The 12,173-nt window shown below is 38.9% G+C and overlaps 1 protein-coding gene across 1 annotated transcript in view; it reads left to right on the forward strand.

Moving 5' to 3' along the window:
• Nucleotides 1–363: 363 nt before the first annotated feature.
• LOC115637222 (indoleamine 2,3-dioxygenase 1-like) overlaps nucleotides 364–12,173 on the forward strand; it is a 46,830-nt gene continuing 35,020 nt past the window's right edge. The window contains exon 1 of the mRNA XM_030538259.1: nucleotides 364–431. The gene's annotated coding sequence lies outside the window, so the exon portion shown is untranslated. The remainder of the gene's footprint in view (nucleotides 432–12,173) is intronic.

Genomic DNA, 12,173 nt, shown 5'->3' on the forward strand with positions numbered 1-12,173 from the left:
TCTGCCAGGACCCGAGTCAGGCCAGAGGGAGTGTTTGAAGGAAAGCGGGAGGTGGCTAAGGTTGTGTGTTTGTGTTTTTGTGGGTTTTTTTGTTTTGGTTTTGTTTTTTTTCCCCTACAGTTTACCCAAGCTCCTCTTGGCTTATACCGGTGTCAGTTAATCTGTACAGTAACAATGGGCACGTCTGTACCAAAATAGCGCCAGACAACCCTAGCCTCTGACAATTCCTCGCAGTTAGTAGAAATGACCGGCTGAATCGGCGTTCTGAATAATGCAATGGTTTGTCTCTCCTGCCACTTACCCTTTTGCTTTGCTCCCGCCAGGCACAAAAAGCAAACAGAGTTCCACAGAGACACGGACGCTCAAAGGGACCGATTTGGCAACCGCAGCATTACGTTTCTCGTATGCACGTCCGCTCTCCGTAAACTCAAGTAGGTTGCACATGTGAATTGATTGGCTCTACTGGAAGGCTGAAGAGCTACTTTGTATGTAAAGAGTGAATAATTATAGTCCTAGGAGAAGAGAATTGAACATATATAGTGGCCAGTAGCGAATTGAAGCTGTGAAACAGTGCTGGGTTGTAAGCAAATCAATTTATTTTTGGCAAGGTTGTGAATTTGTTTTGATAAGTATGGAAGTGAGGCTTACGTTCATGGTGAGAATCACGTATTCCTACCACTGTTAATGTTGTTCTTAATATCCTGTAACGAGAACAGGAAAGGCTACATGATCAGGGAGACTGAATATCATCAAACTTTTTTCAGATTCCAGACTCTGGACAGCTATTTGAAATTAGGTACAAACAATAACTCCTAGATGCAGTTTCTCTTAGCTTGACGTTCATGAGATTTAAAAGGATTAGGAGCCGGAAGGGCTTTTGTCGTCTGCAGCAGTTCTCCCTCAAACTCTGAAGCAGCCTGAGTTCAGGCCTCTGATAACAGAAAAGCATAGTAGGGGAAAACGCCATCATTTCCGGGCTGTAACTCTGAATTTCGACTGTGCTTTTAACAACCTCCATTACCAAGATGTTCATAACTATGAACCAAACATTATGGTTGTTCTTTGACACACATTGCAATGTTCACTTGTAAATCTTTGAAACTGTACTCTGCCGAAGAAAAACGCTGCTTACTCTTTACGGTACTGTGTTAAACCGACTACTTTTTAAAGTAGTGGCGGGGCGGCGTCGGGTCTCCGCTGCAGCCTGATTGCGTAACTCCAGCTCCAAATGAGGCGTGTTGTTGACGGGTCAGTTTGTAATTCTAGAACCTTGGAGTTATGAACATGGCTGTATTGAAAACTTGGTTACAGCTGGGGAAAAGAATGCGTTAGGTTACAGCACCCCAAAAAGGGTATAAATCTGTCTCCTAAAATTGGCTACATTCTCTCCTTTTACGTGTAAAGGAGGCCAATGTTCGTCCATTTAATTACATAATAGGAATGAAATGCGCGGTGCGGTCTTGACAGGGGGTGCTTGTGTGTCTTACTCAATCTTCTGTTGTCTTCTCTTCTACTAAACATGTTGTTGGAAAAGGTTTGAATAAAACCTGGATTTATTAGCAGAATTTAAAATAATTCAATAGCCTTTTACAAACATCCATCACTCAGGTTTTACTGCCTTGATGACTGACCTAAGCCATGGACAGCCGGTGAGCTTGTAGGATTATGACAAGTGGCGGGGCCGGGGGTGGGGAGAAGCTGGACGAAGGCTGAATTTCTAATGTAAAATAACCATAGTTCTACGGCCTGAGCTGAAGCACAAGTGTTTTCCAGTCAGAGGTCCTTTAGTCATTCAAAATAAAATAGCTTGTCAGAGTTTTTGAATCGGAGGGCAGGGAATACGTTGCACACGTCTTACTTCTGGCTGCCGGTAACTCCCCTTAGAATAAAACCCAAGCCATTCTGGAGTTAGGAACGGGCAGTCTAAACTTAGACATGTGTCTGCCTGTCAAGATTGGACTAAGAAGCAAAGTAGCTTGTTCAGTCTCCTGGCTTTACATGTGAGTACACGGGCCCAAATCTGCTGTACGATACCTAACTACTGTCTGTCTTACAGTTGTGTAACTAGGTACGTTTGACGTACTTACGCCAAAGTGCTTAGTTTGATTTTGAAATTAAGGAGAGAAAAAACCCTATAGAGATGACTCTCCTCTTAGTTCCTCCTTGTAAACAGCTGCCTATATGACATCAGCTGACTGTAGAGGGAAGAAGTCTACTAGTGACTGATATCTGAGCACCCTCCATGTAAAGTCAAGAGCAATAGCTGTGTGTGTGGACAAATCATGCTCACTCATAGCTATAGGTATCAACGCACTTGAAGATTGTGGGATTTGTCAGAACTAAAATATAGAAAGACACTCTCCTTGAATCGAAAGACAAATTGGTTATATTTGATTGTTATGCTTGATAGCTGGCAGCAGGGACAGTGAACTGTCTTAAAACTGTGGTGGAATGCAAATGTGCTACCTAGGAACAAAGGATGTTCTTGAAGAACCATGAGACTATAAGATGACTTTGTGTATGTCAAAGGGAAGGGTAACAACGCTCCTGTATACAATACTATAAAATCCCTCCTAGCCAGAGGCACCCAAATGCTTTTCCTATGAAGGGTTAAGAAGCTCGGGTAACCTGGCCGACACCCGACCCAAAGGACCAATAACGGGACAAGAGACTTTCAAATCTTGGGCGAGAGGCTTTTGTTTGCGTGCTCTTAGTTTTTGGGGGCGTTCGCTCTTGGGACTAAGAGGGACCGGACATCAATCCCTGGTCTCCAAATCTTTCGGCTCCAGTCTCGCATATGTCAAACTTGTAAGTAACAGCCAGGCAAGGCTTGATAGTTTTTCGCTGTGTTTTCTCAACTGGTAAGAGTCTATAAGGCGCCACAAGATTAGCTTTTTGCTAGAGGGTTAACCTCTGTTTGCTGTAACTTTGAACCTAAGGCTACAGAGGGGTCCTCTGGGCTCTTAGAAAATAACTTTACAGGGTAATCATATTCAATCCTGATTTTACAGAGAGAAAAGAAATTGTACCATTTCTTTTAATACAATTTTTAAGAACCTGATGGATCTTAAAATGACGAAAAATCAAAGGGTTTGGATCTGTGTTCACTAAGACTAATTGGTGAGGGGATTACCAAGCCTTCCCAGAGTAAGGGGTGTAGGAGCTTAGAAGGCTATTTCTCAAGCCTACCCAGGAAAAGGGGTGTAAGGGCTTGGGGGCGGGGGGGGGATAGCTTAGGGAAAGGACCACTTGGAGTTCCTCCTCCCTCATTTCTTGTTAAAGCACTTGGTGTGACAGAGTATTAAAACCTACCTTAAATTGGGAGAAATAAGCTTAGGGGGTCTTTCATGCAGGTCCGCACATCTGTACCCTAAAGTTAAGAGTTGGGAGGGAACCTTGACAGTGCAGTCTGCTATTCTTGGGCGGGATCTATGGACCCGATCCTCAGCTAGTGTACATCAGCAAAACTGCATTGATGTCCAGGGGCGTCTGTCGATAAATCTGAGCAGTGGTTCTAGCCTGACATTTGTAAAGCAAGTCTGTGAAACGGGCTGTGTGTAAGAGTAGCTGTTACAGGTGGCATGTTGTTGTACCAAAGAGAAATGATCCATGTGTGGCGGGAGAGGAGGTGATTCTACTTTTGAAAAAAACAAAAAAGTCGACGTTTTCTTTGTATTAATTTAATTTAGGAAAGTTTGTAAAATCACACAGTGTTACCTCATGGAGTGACTAGTAGGGATTTCTTTTCTAACACAAGCCTGCCTTTTACTGCTGGTTGGGGAGAAAATTTTCCTTTTTTCAAATACTTTATTTGCTTTGCACAAGTGCTAAGCTTTGTTTCAAGAGGCCTCAAGGATTTAGGGCACAGTATTTTTTTTTTCCATTCTCTCCATTTTGACACATGTATTTTTAGGGGTTCAATGGTGGAATTCACTGACTTTCTAATGGCTACACTTTTTTTTTTGGAATTTTTTTGTATATTAGTCTGCTAGTAATAGACTTCCATTTCAATTCATGTCAGCAATGCAGTTGCGGTTTTTGGTGTAGAACAAGGTAGTTCTTCACACCTGTTCCACCCCACAGAGTTCTGTGGGACTCACTCCTGTACTAGTCTCTTCTTATTAACAATCTCTTCTTTTTAAAAAGTTTGGATCGTTTTCTTCCAGAAAAGAGAAGGGAAGACAGTAATAGACCATTTTTTTTTATTATGAAAGAAGGAGCAAGGACAGGAAACTGTGTAGTAAATGCTGTCTGCTGCAATTTAATGTGAACTAACAGACTTGAGTTTCAATGGACGCGTCCAAGTTTTACTAACTCCCATAAATAAATTACAACGTCTCTGTGTCAAAAAAGCTTACTAAAGCACGACTGACTTAAAGCATTATGGAGTGCAACCTCAGGCAGTAAGTCACAATATAGAAATATGCCAAGTAAATAATTTATCATGTTCACACTCATAACCGTCGAATCATTTTTATGAATATATTATGCCTGGAATACCTAGCATAAAACAGTTACAGTCAGCTCTGTGCGTGTTTTGTTAGTTTATTGTACTTACATGCTTCCTACAGCATAGCGTGAATGGGTTAGTCAGGTAATTGTTGACCAAATCTGCCTTGTACGTACTCCCAAAGTAGTTAGGCATAACATATGAGCGTTATATCTAACTACAGTGGATTTTGAATGTTTCCAGGACACCTCAAATGTGGCTTGGCATCTCCCAAACTAACATGTAAACAATGGTGTTGTCTATGAATGATGCAGCTTTTTGCAGGCCATGCGACTTGCCCAGGTGGATAGAGACCATCGTGTGGCTGTGATGTTGCACAAAAGAGAATATAAAAGGCCCTAGAAACCCCTCCATTTGGTCTTCAGCCGACTCAGAAGATCAGCATCTCTTTGGGGTGCAGAGGCTGAAAGAAACTGGAACATGGGAGAGTAACTACAGGGGTTGCTAGACCCACACTAGGAAGGAGTCAATACTTATTAGTCAACATGTAAGTAATTAAAGCTAAGCGTTTGTTCTGAGGGTGAGATTTACAGTAGGAGACACGATAGTGAAGGCAAGTAAGCTTCTTTAAAAGCAAAATCAGTTACCAAGCTGTTGTAATAAGCTGTGTAGACAAACACACAATTTAACCCAGAGCGTGTAATTGTCTAGCCTCTATATCAACAGCTGTGCCTATTACTTTGATGGAACCAATTTTCTCTATAACACTGCTCCCCCAGGAATGTACACAAATACTCATATAAAAAGAATACTCGGCTTCTTTCAGAAAGATTTAATAGAGGGTTTTAGCTCCCATTGGGGTGTTTAGCTAAAACCCTCCATGGGAGCTAAAACCGAGTGCTAGAGCCAGGAGCACTTTAAGCTGTTTGTAGCTGGTACCCTATCTTGTTGCACCTAACACAGATCCAGGCCTGAACCACCCCTCCCCCCTGCCCAAAAACACAGACTTAATGGAAAACAAAGTCCCAAGCTTCCAAGGAAAATGGGCTCCAAGGTAGTCTCGGCACATGGGGTGGGGAAGGGGAGGTGTTAGTGCTGACAACTGCTTTCCCTTAGACTGTGCAGTTGCAACTGCACAGTCTAAGTAAAATACTGAGACTTGATAATCGTGAACAAAATGTACACACAAAGGTGTGAGTAGTGCAGAGTTGAAGGTATGTTAGATTTCATAGGACACACACAAGCCTATATAAACAATTTTTTTTCCTCTCTCTCCCCTCACTGTAGCCTCTTGGAATTTTCCTGTGGTGGGGGGTGGGGTGGGGAGAGGAGAGGAGCTTTGATCCTGCACAAGACAGTGAGCAAACTCTGTTTTAAGATTGGGGTAGGAAGGCAGGATAGTCTTGCCAGACAGGACTACTATGGAGGTCCACAGTGTGCAGAAAAACTTTGGCTGCTAGGATTACTGACCAACATCTGGTTTCAGTACTTGTATGCTGGTGTAAATAAGTAAAGTCACATGATATTTCTGAGCATTTTCCCTGGCGTGTAGGAGGCTGCCCCCCTTCCCCAACTTGATCATTCTGGTGTTTGTTAGGTAGATGAACTGGAAACCTGTGGGACTGAAGTTGTGAGTGAGTTAGCAGAAGACTCCTTTCCCCCTCCAGGGATGGGTAAGTTAGTTCAACCCTACAGTTGCCTCGTGCGATACTGAGCCAGGGGAACGTCTGGTGCACTTGTTATTGCTTAATGAAAAGTCATTGACCCGTCTGCTCCATGAAAACATGGCGTGTGAAAGAGAGAAATACACACACACCCCCCGCCCAAGACACATGCTTCAGTTATCCCCGCTGTAATCCATTTGTGCTTCCTTCCCCCTCCCGTATCCCGCCTGTATGCAACAGCCCATATCTCAAAGCTCCTTGGGTTGTGGGAGACATGGTTGTATACTAAGGAAGGGCAGAACAATTTGAAGACTGCCCGTCCCGCAAAGTTGTCTTGTAAATGCTAATGCTGTTTTTGGTTTTACGTGTTGAGGAAGACAGTATGTCACACTGAGTGATGTGCCTTCTTTTAATTTATTTTCTGCAAGGCTCAGCAAACCAGGTATGGAGGTGTTTCTTCAGGTGTCTTTTGAAACTCCAATTCAGTGCAACTAGGTCAAGTGCTTTAGCAAAGTCTGTGGAATTCCAATCGTAGACCACTATTTTACAGTCACATGTCACATCCTATCTGATTTAATAGGTGGACTCTAAAAGATTTTTAGATGGGAATAGCTGTAATGAGGCCAAGGTAGTAGATTAATTAACTGTCACGTTGCATTCCTTTAACACTGAAGAAGAGGCAGATTTCGGTGCATTGCTGCTGTTATGCATGCAATTTTCCTGGATCAGTATTCCAAATGTAGTCTGGATTAACAGAAAAAAGTTTCAGCATACTAACTGCCACTTGTACATGTTTCATGAGGTATGCTTGGCAAACACTTCCTTGGAGCAGCTTTGCAACCTTTCCCACGGGCTCCATCAGGCTGCTTTTTTGCTCAGATTTACTTGTACATTTTTCAGGGTAAACTGATATGTAGATTAGTTCATCTGTGTGTGTGTATGACTGACTTGTGCAAAACTAAGATTCCTGCCTCAAAGCTCATGTAAAGTTGGATGGTAAACATGTGAAATCTTACAATGATTAGGTACCTAAGGCCTAAAGATTGATTGATTGTTTAAGATATATGTAGATTATGGTAGACAAGTGTACATACTACATGGTAAATATAATATGTAAATCTATATAAAATGTTGGATAGTAATAGATACATAGCTGTCATGCCTGGATGAAGTAGATGTGTGCTTTTTCTGCATTTATATACTTTCCCTCTGCTTTTGAGAGGCTTAGAGTGGAGTCATACTTACAGAGGATAGCAAGTAAGTCAGTCTTAAATCTAAAGCTTAATATGTTTAAGCCAGTAACTTTAACAAGCTAGCATAGATGGGATTGGGATTGTTACCTACCTCATTGATATCTCGTGCTAATGATCAAAATATCTGACAGTGGATGATGGTAGATGTTGGCTATAACTGAAGTTGACCTGATAAACAGATCTCAGCTGTCACAAACCACAAAACAGTACAAGTCAACCACAGAGGTTTTTTTCCCCTAAACCAAAGAATCATCTTCAGTTTAGGAAGATTATGAACAACGTAGTCAAATATACTCATCCATTCTACAAACTTGGATCCAGTTTAGAAAATCAAGTAGTTAACTAATACAAGATGTAACTTTGACTTCTCAGTAATCTGTGTTTGTAAAATGTTCTTCAAGCAATGTAGCCACATCTATTAGTGTAAATTAATCCAAACAATACTAAATTAAACTCATTCACCTAATCTATACTAGTGTCTTTGATTGTGATTAAATAACTTTACGTTCCCTATTAAGTAGTTAGTTATGATCTTAAGCATAAAATGGTATTAAGATATTACATGATAGGCTTTTCCAACTCACCACCTTGCTTTAATCTAAAACTATTTACTCCACTGTTTGTTAGATGTCTAAACAACTGTGTAATCTATCAAGTTAATACACCCCTACATCTTGACGTTTTTGACTCTCTATTTGTAAAAATTTACTTTTACGACGTGGTTGATGGTAGAGTTGATCGACAGCAAGATACAAACTACACCATCACTTATTCGGTTATGCTGATCAAAGCATGTTTTTCAACAGTTCCAATATCAAGCAGTTGATTGGTGATTGTTTTGAACAATACAACCAATGACCATCTAAATCTTAGTTATCTGTCATTGATCCATAAGTGAACAACAAATGTAAGCAATACTTGTCAACTTCTCAGATTGGTCTGTGTAAAATTTAACAGCTTACACTGCATAATCATGTATTCAAGTTGGTAAGGTAACCATAGGCAAAGCTTTATCTAACTAAGTATATTAAGTTTACAGACATACTGAAGTGTTCACACAGTACTTGATAGCGATAGTCAAGGTCCTGTAACAATCATCTGATCTAGATTTACTATCAGTGTCGCTAAGTATACAGACTGTGTACCTAATTTACAGTTCATCCATTTTGTTACTTTATCAAGATTTTAGAGATACAAATTAACAAAAAGCTGACAGTTTGAGTGCATTATTGCCATCTTTACTTGTGCACTTCAATCAGTGCTGACATAAAGTTTGATTTGGAGTGTCAGTTTATCTATCAAGTAGAAATTTAACAAAATTTACCACTTAGAGGAAATTAGTACACATTCACTCTCTCATTTACTGATAAGGCAACTGAAACATAAATTTAAATTAGACTGCACCTATTTTACATTTACAATCTTTGATAGATTTATCTGAATTTGTTCAGGTCATAACTTGATTATATTTGATAGGATCTAATCTCCCTGAACAGACAAGAACGTTTGTAATCATAAGAATGGCCATACTGGGGCAGACCAAAGGTCCAGTATCGTGTCTGACAGGTCCACTCCCTCTGGGGCACCTGGCATTGGCCACTAATAGGCAATGATCTCTCTCCTGCCATCTATCTCCCTCCTCTGACAAACAGAGGTTAGGGACACCATTCCTTACCTATCCTGGCTAACAGCTGTTAATGGTCTTAACCTCCATGAATTTAACTGTGTTTAAAAGAGAACTCAATATAGTCCTAGCCTTCACAACCTCCTCAGGCAAGGAGTTCCTCAAGTTGACTGTGCTGCATGAAGAACTTCCTTGTAGTTGTGTAATAGGCAGCAGGTTTCAATGTCATTTGGTGACCCCTAGTTGTTTATTTACTTATTCCCATAATACAAGTCTGAGTGATGTGGAAAAAGTGTGTATATATAAGGGGAGATATGATAGAGGTATTCAGTCTCCTCTTTTCCAAGCTGAAGAGTCCTTGCCTCTTTAATCTCACCTCATATGACACCTGTTCCAAACCTCTAGTTGCCCTTTTCTGAACCTCTTCTAATGACAGTCAGTAAACCAAATAATCCAAATCTCCAGCAATATATATCAAATAGGTTATGGTGGTTAACTGACACTCAAACTTGTTCAGTAAAAAGGCACAGCTCTGCAAACAAACACACATCACAGTGAAATATAACATGCAACTTACCTGATCAAATTGACAGTAATCAGGTGTCAGGAAGGTTGTTTACACAGAAGGATACTCAAACCTACAGTAATACTTGGAGGGATAGTCTTTTGTAAGCCATTTGTTAACAATGGAAATTAAACAACCAAGTTCCCCTAGGTAAACTGTTGGCAGAACATAGTCACTAACCTGCTCTTGTCACTGTGATAGTCAAGATCTTTAAATGTCAATTAGGCAATTTTATTTAAACACTTAAGGTTCCTAGGAACCTTTCACAGAAAAGTATTACATAATGACTTATCTATCCATCTATGAACTGAATTTTCACTTGACAAGATGTCATTAATGACATCTATCCAAAAAGTAAATCTGTCCAAGTGTTCACTGATAATCCAACTGACTAGCTAGTAATCCCTGCAATGGAGTTTGGATACTATCTGATAGGTATGTAGTAGGTATCTCAGGTAACAAACAATTGCCTGAGGTATTTACCAACTGAGATTGCCTACCTATCCACTGCAATATTTTTACCCAGAAGTGATATGTACGTCTAGATATAGAGACTGCAACCTAGGTTGTTAAAAATCTCATTGTGACCAGGTTGCTATCTAAAATCTTTTAACTAACCCAACCTCAAAGGTTAGGTATTGCAGAGATTATAGCTCTCTACATAATTTGATTTTAGTATTATCCATTACTACTGTCTTGTAGGATTAAGAAAATACAGTGTTAGAAGCAATCCTACAAGACAGTAGTAATGGATAATACTAAAATCAGTGTTAGAAGCAATCTAAATTTAACCTTTAGGTAGTACACAAAGTTCAGTTTGGATTGCATCTCACTGACCTACCTAGACAAACAACTGAGAACTCAAGATTAATCTTAAGATAATCAACGTTATTCTTCAGTATTACTTGAATTGTGTTAACCTATCTAAACAGAATCCTTTACAATCTAACAAACCACTTTCATTAGATCCATAATCTATCTCGAATGAAACATTCTAGTCTTCAACATATGATTATCTACCTATGGTGTTAGGATGTTCTAAGGAAACAGTTTCTCTAGTCAAAAAGTTTGAAGATCTGTTAGAGTTAGTCAAATGTAGCACAATTTAACTTACTTACAGTCCAACTAACTAAGTAAGTGTTTATGTAGACAACCAAAGAATCCTAAAATCCTGTTCTAAGAAAATACAAGTAGATACTTGTATCAAAGAAAGATTCTAACTTAGCTGTCTCTGATACACCATCTGTTTGACTTAGTTAATAGATAAACTTAGATTATCTGCTTTGATTCTGTTTGATGTTAATCAATCAGAGTAATGATTCTAATCAAAGCAGATAATCTAACACAGAATCAAACACTAGTATCACTATCTAAATTGTTAGTTCGTGTTTACTCTCACTTAGATTTGTTCAGATTAGTCACAGATTGATGCATTAATCAAACAGTGTACACAGAAACAAAGATTAGATTATCCAAAGTAATCATCTGATTATAGCAAACTAGTTACAGTTTATCATAAAGTTGGTGGTTAACTGATCAGTTTGATAGAGTTTGATGCATTAATTACTTTGAGTTTAAGCTTGTAGATAAACAAATTTAGAACCTAACACACTTGGATAGATTGTGTTCAACTTTATCTACAAGCTTAAACTCAACCTCAGCTTAATGAATCTAGATTCATTAAGCTGAGTTTGAGTTAGTCTGAGTCTGATCATCTAAACTGTAGTTTGAGTGTAAACTGAGGTTAACTGTAGGTTAAACTAACCTACAGTTAATTGCTTAGAGTTAAAAGTTTGAACTCTAGTGTTTAGATTTTGTGTAAACCTAGAGTTTGATTAGATCGCAATTCCAAACAGATTACTTAATCCAATCCAAAAATAAGGCAAACTCTGTTTCCGTTTAAAACTCAGACTGTGTAATCTAATTAATCTGAAAAATTAGATTTTACCTTGATCTAATCTAACCAAATAGTTTTAATGAAGGTAAACTAGTTTTTACTTTCCATTTGTAAACTACTTTTCATTAATGAAAAGGTTTAATTCCATTAATGAAAAGTAAAGTTTACAAATGGAAAGTAATTTACACTATAATTAAACCTGTGTGAAAGTTTTAGTTTTTAGAGTTTAGTTGAGTTAGAATTTGTGTTAACTTTTACCTTTGAGTTAATACTTAACCTGATTTAGTTTCACACTCATTTCAACTGCTCTGTACTCAGAGTTAATCTCACTCATTGACTGACTGGGTTTTAGTTTAGTAAATGAATGTTTGGGTTTTAGTTTGGTTTGGTTTAGATTTAAACTAAAACCCATAGATATCTAATTGAACTCAGGTTTATGTACAATTTGTCATCAACTTGTCGAGTCAAATCAGTTAGAGTTTGCATTTAATTAGATTCAAACTCTATCAGAGTAAACATTGAATAAACTAAACTCAAACTCTAGATTTGGAACTAAACTTTGCACTAGGTTCAATTTACATAACCAATAATCAACCTTCACAATCTTTAGGTTAGAACTAGTTAGACATAAGGTTTTGAAGTTAAACAACCTGATTCTCTCAAACGTTTAATAAACCAGAGAGCAACTGAGAAACAGGTTAAGTTTAAATCTAGTCTACT

Source organism: Gopherus evgoodei, chromosome 19 (assembly GCF_007399415.2).
Source record: "Gopherus evgoodei ecotype Sinaloan lineage chromosome 19, rGopEvg1_v1.p, whole genome shotgun sequence".
NCBI classification, from domain to species: domain Eukaryota; kingdom Metazoa; phylum Chordata; order Testudines; family Testudinidae; genus Gopherus; species Gopherus evgoodei.